This window comes from Alligator sinensis, unplaced genomic scaffold (genome assembly GCF_000455745.1).
Source record: "Alligator sinensis unplaced genomic scaffold, ASM45574v1 scaffold651_1, whole genome shotgun sequence".
Classification (NCBI taxonomy): domain Eukaryota; kingdom Metazoa; phylum Chordata; order Crocodylia; family Alligatoridae; genus Alligator; species Alligator sinensis.
The window spans coordinates 253,889-261,580 of record NW_005842014.1 but is presented as its reverse complement, the minus strand read 5'-3'; positions in this window follow the sequence as shown (position 1 = coordinate 261,580).

The following is a 7,692-nucleotide window of genomic DNA, read 5'->3' as shown; positions in this document are numbered from 1 at the left end:
GGCACCTCAGCAAGCTGCCCCCGCCCCCCCCCGCCCCCGGCTGTCTGGCTCTTAAACTTCAGTGGAGGATCAGATGTGGCTCCCCAGGTGAGTAACTCTAGCCATCCATAACTAGTTCAACCTTTTGCAAAGATACAGGATGTGCTGTTTCTCCACGATCCCAGACAAATACTTATCCAGCCTCTTCTTGAAAACCTCCCAGGAAGAAGATTCTACAACGTCCTGGAAAACTTATTCCATTGTCCGACTATTCTTAGGACATTTCCCCTGAGATTTAATGCAAAACAACTTTTCTGCAGTTTAAATCTGTGACCTTGTGCCCTGCCTTCTGTGGGAAGGGAGAACATTTTTTGTCCATCTGCTTTATGGCAGTTTATGCATGCATGCATTAGCACAGCTGTATTGGAGTTAACGGATCTCCATCAACTAAATGTACGGTCTGTTTGGGAACAAGGATACTTCTTTTGTTTGCTGAATTTCAGCCTACAGGGTCATCAGCTTCCCTGGTCTCACAAGGAAACATCTGTTTTGATTCTAGATCGTTGAGATACATGGATAGAAGGGATCTTTTCCTCCAGCTAAAGCAGAGGAAATTGAGGTTGGGGTTGAGGTAGGAGGAACTGAATTGAGAACTGAGGTCCTGACTTGAGGAACTGAAGTCAGAATTGAGGAATTGAAGTGAGAATTGAGGTAGGAGGAGCTTTCTGGTGGTGAGGTGGTGGAATATAGAGAGAGGTTGAAGCTGCATCCCCAAGAGCAGGTTGGACAGACACTTGGCTGGGTTCACTTGGCCGCTGCTCAAGGGAGGATCATCCCTGACTATGACTAGATGACCTTGTGCAGTCCTTTCCAGCATGACTTTCCTATGATCTCTTACTCTCCTCTTTTGTTCGTGACCTAGAATCTGCTAAATCAAGGAGAATTATGATAGCCGGAGAATGCAAACTGACACATTTCAGTGGAGGCGAAGGAACAGTGCTATGAATCTTAGCTCTGACTGCTTCAGTAATGCAGGGCTGGCCACCGTTGTGTGGCTTGGACAGTCTTACTACTTGATCTATAGAAGTCAGGAATTTGCCTCAGTCCAGTCCACATTGTCTTTCATAGATTTCATAGACGTTAGGGCTGGAAGGGACCTTGAAGATCATCAAGTCCAGCCCCCTGCCCCAGGGGCAGAAAGTCAGCTGGGGTCAAAGGACCCCAGTAAGATAAGCATCCAAACATTTCCTGAATGAGTCCAGAGTAGGTGCTTGCACCACTTCTGGAGGGAGTCTATTCCAGGCCTTGGGGGCTTAGACAGTAAAGGAGTTTTTCCTTATGTCCAGCCTAAAACGGTCTTGTAGGAGTTTATGACCATTGGTCCTTGTTATCCCTTGGGGCACTCTGGTGAACAGGCATTCCCCCAGATCCTGATGTACACCCCTTGTGTACTTATAGGCAGCTACCAGGTCCCCCCGAGCCTGCACTTTTCCAGGCTGAAGAGTCTCATGGCTTTCAGCCTCTCTTCATAAGGCCGGTTCTCCTGCCCTCTGATCATGCGTGTGGCTCTCCTCCGGACTCTCTCAAGCTTCTTGACATCCTTCTTGAATTGTGGAGCCCAGAATTGGATATAGTACTCCAGCTGCGGCCTCACCAAAGTCGAGTACAGTGGGAGGGTGACATCCTGAGATTTACTTGAGAAGCATCTATGGATGCAAGGCAGAGTTTTGTTTGCTTTCCCAGCTCCAACATCACATTGGTGGATCATGTTCGTCTTGTGGTCAATTATGACCCCCAAGTCTCTTTCAGCAGTGGTGCTAGCAAGCGTAGCACTTCCGAGCCTATAAGCATGCTGTGGGTTTTTTTTCCCCGAGGTGGAGGATCTTGCATTTTTCGGTGTTGAAGGTCATCAGGTTTATGTCTGCCCACTTACTAAGCTTATCCAAGTCAGCCTGGATTGCCAGCCTATTCTCAGGTGTGGATGCTATGCCCCAAAGTTTAGTGTCATCGGTGAACTTGGCCAGTCCGCTTCTGACACCAATGTCCACATCATTGATAAAAATGTTAAAGAGAACCGGTCCAAGGGCAGAGCCTTGGGGGACACCACGGGTTACGGAGCACCATAATGATTCACTACCATGGACCACTACTCTCTGGGTCTGACCTCGGAGCCAATGGCCCAGCCATCGGACTGTGGTGTAGCTCAGGCCACAGTTGGCCGATTTGTCCATGAGGAGATCATGAGACATCAGATCAAAGGCTTTTTTCAAGTCCAGATATATGATGTCAATCTCTTCTCCCTTGTCCAGGTGATATGTCACCTGGTCATAGAAGGAGATGAGCTTGGATGGGCAAGACCTACCCGTGACAAACCCGTGCTGCCTATCCCTCAGGATGTTGCCATCAGCCAGGTTATCCAGAAGGGTCTCTTTGATAATTTTTTCCAGAATCTTACTGGGGATTGAGGTCAAGCTGATTGGCCTGTAATTCCCAGGATCTACTTTCTGCCCTTTCTTGAAGATGGGCACCACATTGGCCTTCTTCCAGTCTTCGGGTACTTTACCTGAGCGCCACGAGTATTTGAATATTTTTGCCAATGGTTGGGCTATGACTCCTGCCAGTTCCTTAAGTACCCTAGGGTGTAACCTGTCAGGACCAGCTGACTTGAAGGTGTCCAGCCTCTCGAGGTGATCCTTTACAAGGTCTACACTGATGCTGGGTATAAATACGCCCTCACCCCTGCCGTCCTGTATCATGCTAGGCAGGGCAGTCCCTTTGGACTGATGAAAGACTGACACGAAGTACCCATTAAGTAGGTTGGCTTTTTCCTGGGTGTTGGTTATCAGTAGTCCCATTTGGTTGGGAAGGGGTCCAATGTTACCCTTGCTTTTTTTCCGACTCCCTACATATCTGAAAAAAGACTTTTTATTATCCTTGATATGTCTTTGTCTGTCATGAACCTCATCTTGTGTTAAGTTTACTTCAGGGTGAAGGCCAGGGGCAGGGAAATGTCTAACCTGACTGGACTTTGATCCTTTCTTGCCTTGTATATGTAGAGTAAGACTCTGAATTGGCTCTGAGAGTAAAAGGAGGGTGTGCAGTGGCAAGTTTAAAATGCTCTGGATTTCTTGGCTTTCTGAGGACTCAAACTGCCTCCATCTACCAAACTGGGACCTCTCTTGTCATCAGTCTCAACCTCAGACATACACATTTACTGACCTCCACAATGAACCAACTTGCATCCTGCTTTCACTAAAATTGTGCATCTGAAACAAAGAACTATTTTCCTTTGCTGATGGTGTCTTTGTAGAGTATTTAATATAGCTAAAAGGAGCTCCTTTTAAATTAGGAGACAGCCTCATCCAAAGCCCGCTGAAGTCAATAGGAACCTTTCCATTGACTTCATTAGCCTTTGGATTACACCCATAGAGAATAGCATGCAGTCCTGTGGGATGCCAGACCTTCAAGTGCTGTATAAGTTTTCACTCATCTTTCATCGGCAAATGCTACCTCTTATTAAGATATTAAGGCCATACTCACATGACCCAGAGATACTGTGAAAGACAAGCAACAGTGAAACGATTGTCGTTTAATTACAGCAGTACAGTATTAAGTCAAGTTACAGCAGAGCACCTGTAGAAAGGCCTCTTAATATAGATCCTTTACATGTCCAAGCCTATATTATTAAGCTGCACTGTAGGCATATTGACCTCCAGAAATCTCATGAAAGGATTAATTAATAAATGTTGAAGTAGGGTTGATAAAGAAAGTGATCACATGGGTAAGGTACACATCCAAGGGGTATAAATCACTTAGCACTGACCTTGTTGAAATCCATTTGTCCTCCATCCAACTGCTTTTGAATAATATTCTTCAAGGTAAGTTCTTTTCCATATGCGCTTTTTTGTAAAAGAATCATAGAGCAAGAGAAAACAAGTTAGGATAAAGCTATTTAAGACAGTAGGAAGACCAGAGTAACAAATAAAAGAGGGAAAAAAGATTCAAGATGCTGCAGTGGGCCAAAATTATAACCCCTGTTGTCCATATCCATTCATGGTGTAATTCATTATCAAGATGATTTAATGAATGTAACTGGTAGCCTTATGTCGGTGTGCAGTATCACACGTTGTAGTTAGAGAAAGAGATAATAAACAACAGATATGCATTTGCAAAATGCTAAGTAATTGCTCCTTTGCTAATCTAAACAGCTTGCAGTGTCTGATTTAGAAAAGTGAGATCTGGGATATACTACACCTGGAGACGGAAACGGATTTCATTTACACTGCTGTATCTCCTTTGTCTGTAGTGGGGATTTAATACTTACTCACAGTAGCGTAAGATGAGAATCAGACCAAGAAGATCAGCATGCAAAATAATTTTTCTGAATATGAAAATGTTTCATATGCTAGATCAATATGTCTGTACACATTACAGTTAAGGTTTGAATAAAAGCTGGGCTGGGCTCTTCACAGATGTAACCAAGTTAGCTACATTGAGATGATTTGGTCGATACATATAATTTATTTATATAATGTTTCAAAATATCCATATTTAAAAGAGGGATCAGTTATTGGTTAAATATTCTTTTAAATTATTGAAGAAATTAAAGCTAATTGCAGAGTGAAAACAAACTAGGTGTTAACCTCAATATTTTGTTGTTAACTGTAGTCTCCACCTTTATTGTAGTTTGTAGACTCAGCTCAGATGCTATCTTAACAAATATGGTTAATTAGGTTTAAATAGTAGGAGTGCACATTAAAAACCAAGGCACATGCAAAACTGCTCGTTGCAACAAAATTCCTCTTTTGTGCACTCACAAAACTAGGGATAATCCCACAACACAGAAAGAAATCTGATCAGGATACCCCAGTAATTGAATCATAGCAATGACTTCTATTAACTAATCACTAATGTCTTCTCAGTCTTATATTTAAAAAATAAACAGTCTTATATTTAAAAGTTAAACATCCTACATAACATTTTACTCACTCACCAGGCAAGAATTTCTGCCGTGTGACAATTTCCGTTCTTTGGATTAAAAAATGATTGTAATTCTGCTGATGACTATATTGATGGTGTTACATAGTGGTAAGTGACTTTGTATTTTTATTACTATTTAACATTTACACCTACTATTTATCATTTACAGTGGACGGTTTTTTTTAAACAAGCCTCTGAAGTTTTAACTTATACCATACGTGAAAGTACTCCAATAGGCATAAACACCAGATCAACAGTAAAACATTTTGTTTAGGATTAGAAAAGTAAGGTAAGATTAGAGAGATGCAAGGAACTTTTAAAATGAGTTTGTAATACATACAAAAATGGAAACCTCACCTCCCATAACATTTTTCTCATTAAAAAAAAATCCTTCGAACTATTTGCATAGCAGGAGTCCCGAAATACAGAAAAGGTATTGTCGTCCTTGGACTAGCCCATGTTGTTTAAATACAGTTGACTATTCAGTGAGTTCCTTAAATACAGTTGAGGTTTGAAAAATAAACCATCCTCTTGATCTTCTATTTTGGGTGTAATATTGTACCTTTTTCATATACCCTTTTTGTTCTGGTCATTATGTATCATTAGAAACAGCTCAGCATTTGAACGCAGAATCAAATTCAGCATTGACTTCTTATATCTTCACTATTGCACTTCTTTAATTTCCAGGGGATTTCATAGAGTGTAAATCAGTAGAGAATTATGCCAGTGCAGAATTTAATATAGTAATCAAGCTTTATTGCTATTAATCCATTAGAAGTTCATTCTCTTCTGTTTTCTAGTACTAGAAAGCATAGAAATATCTACCAGATAGTATTTGCTTTAGAAAAGTAGAGTGCTTATAATATCAATCCAATATGATGTAAAACAGAGTTTACTTCTTGGTCAAACTAATGCTAGAGATTTTAAGATGCGCAGGCTTTTATAAGATTAAATCCAAGAGTCTACCTTTTAGGTGCTTAAACATGATTTTTTTAAATGAATAACATTAGGATAAGGATGTCCAAAGAAGCCTCAGTTCAAAAGATTAAGTCATTGTTGGGAATGCAACTTCTCAAATTCCTTCCAAACTACCAGATTTAAACACCCAGATTTGGAAATTTGGGCCCCTAGTTTTTCTGGTTCTGGAGAAGATTATTGGTTTCTTTTCTTCCTATTTTTATGGGATAAATAAAGATGATCTTCACTCCCTGAGACATAACTAAGTATTTGAAGGTGAGCTGGCAGCTCCGAGAAGTTGCTCTCAGCTTGTTGGATGGATTTGGCTGCACTTTGGGATTCACTCATCTATCTTCCCCCTGAAAAAAGGTTTCAGTAGTTTTAAGTATTTGTGCTACAACCCCTGTCCCAGACAACTTTAAAATTGCTGTGTTTTAAAAAGACAGGTTGAGAGCACATTCACTGTCACCGCTGGGTTTCATTCAGGTAACACTTCATGAAAGCACCGTCACAATAGCATTGCCGTATAAAGAAGGGCAACATTGCCTCTGGCGTGTAAAAAAGGGTGTTATGGAAAAAGCAGACTTTTGGATGAGGCACAGAACTGGAAACCATTAGGCCTTTTTTATCACACAAGTTCCTGGGTAACTGTGAGCAAATCATTTTATTGCTCACAACTATCTATAAAATAGCAGTATGAACATTACTGACTTCACAGAGTTGTTTGGATGTTTAATGGTTTAACGCTGTTGAAGCAGGTACTCCTTAGCTGGATGGGAAATAAAGTATTAGGATTAACACACACCGAAATGATCTCAGCCAAACAGTTAATGGTTTATCCAGGAAACCCTGTCATGTGTTTTCCCTGCCCCAGTAAGAACCAAACCTTTGCTTGCCTGCATGAATGATGCGCTATGTCTGGAAGAAACTTATACTGTTACTTGCACAAATAAAATCTCCATGTGCTTCAAGGCTACTTTTGACCCACAATTATTTATTTGGGCAAACACCTGCCCAGGCTAAACTCGTTCTCTGAAGACTTTTAGAAAAGGGAAAACTAAGAAACATCCCATGAAAACATACGTATAACTAGATATATATAAAAAGACACTCTGGCTGGAGATATACAGGAGGTTTCAGTTAGTCCCATAATTTAAGACTACTACCAAAAGTAGGAATTTATTTACAGCAGGAATGAATTTGAAGTCTGTCCATATATACATATGAATACACATTTGAACAAGCTTGGATATAGGAAATGTTTGTGCCTGTTTGAAACAGAGGATTAAAGATCATTTAAATAAATCATCATTTACCTTGGCAGTATGAAAAGCTGTGAAACAATCAAGGAGTCGAACAATCTTCACGGTAGCCCTGATCTTGCAAACGAGTGATGTCAATGGGGTTCTGCCTAGTCAGGGTTTCATTGCAAGGATTCAGCTATACACTGAATAAACCAGAATAACTACTTGCTGTTGGAATATAAACTGTTTAGGGTAGGATTACCATTTACTCTGCGTGTGATGAGCATGTAGCATCGTGGGGACCCAGTTCAATTTCTTGTAAGTGAAATAATATTAATATTAATTCTTGTAAGTACAGATATTAAATAGCAAATAACATGAAAAAAATACCTCTGCTTATGGAAGGGGACCTTAATTTGTCAACTAAATTATTCAGTACAAAATCCCTGACCATGCCCATGTGCTAAAGAGCATATGTGAAACTCTTGCAACATGTATTTAACAGCAAAAAAATACAGATACGGTAACTGCA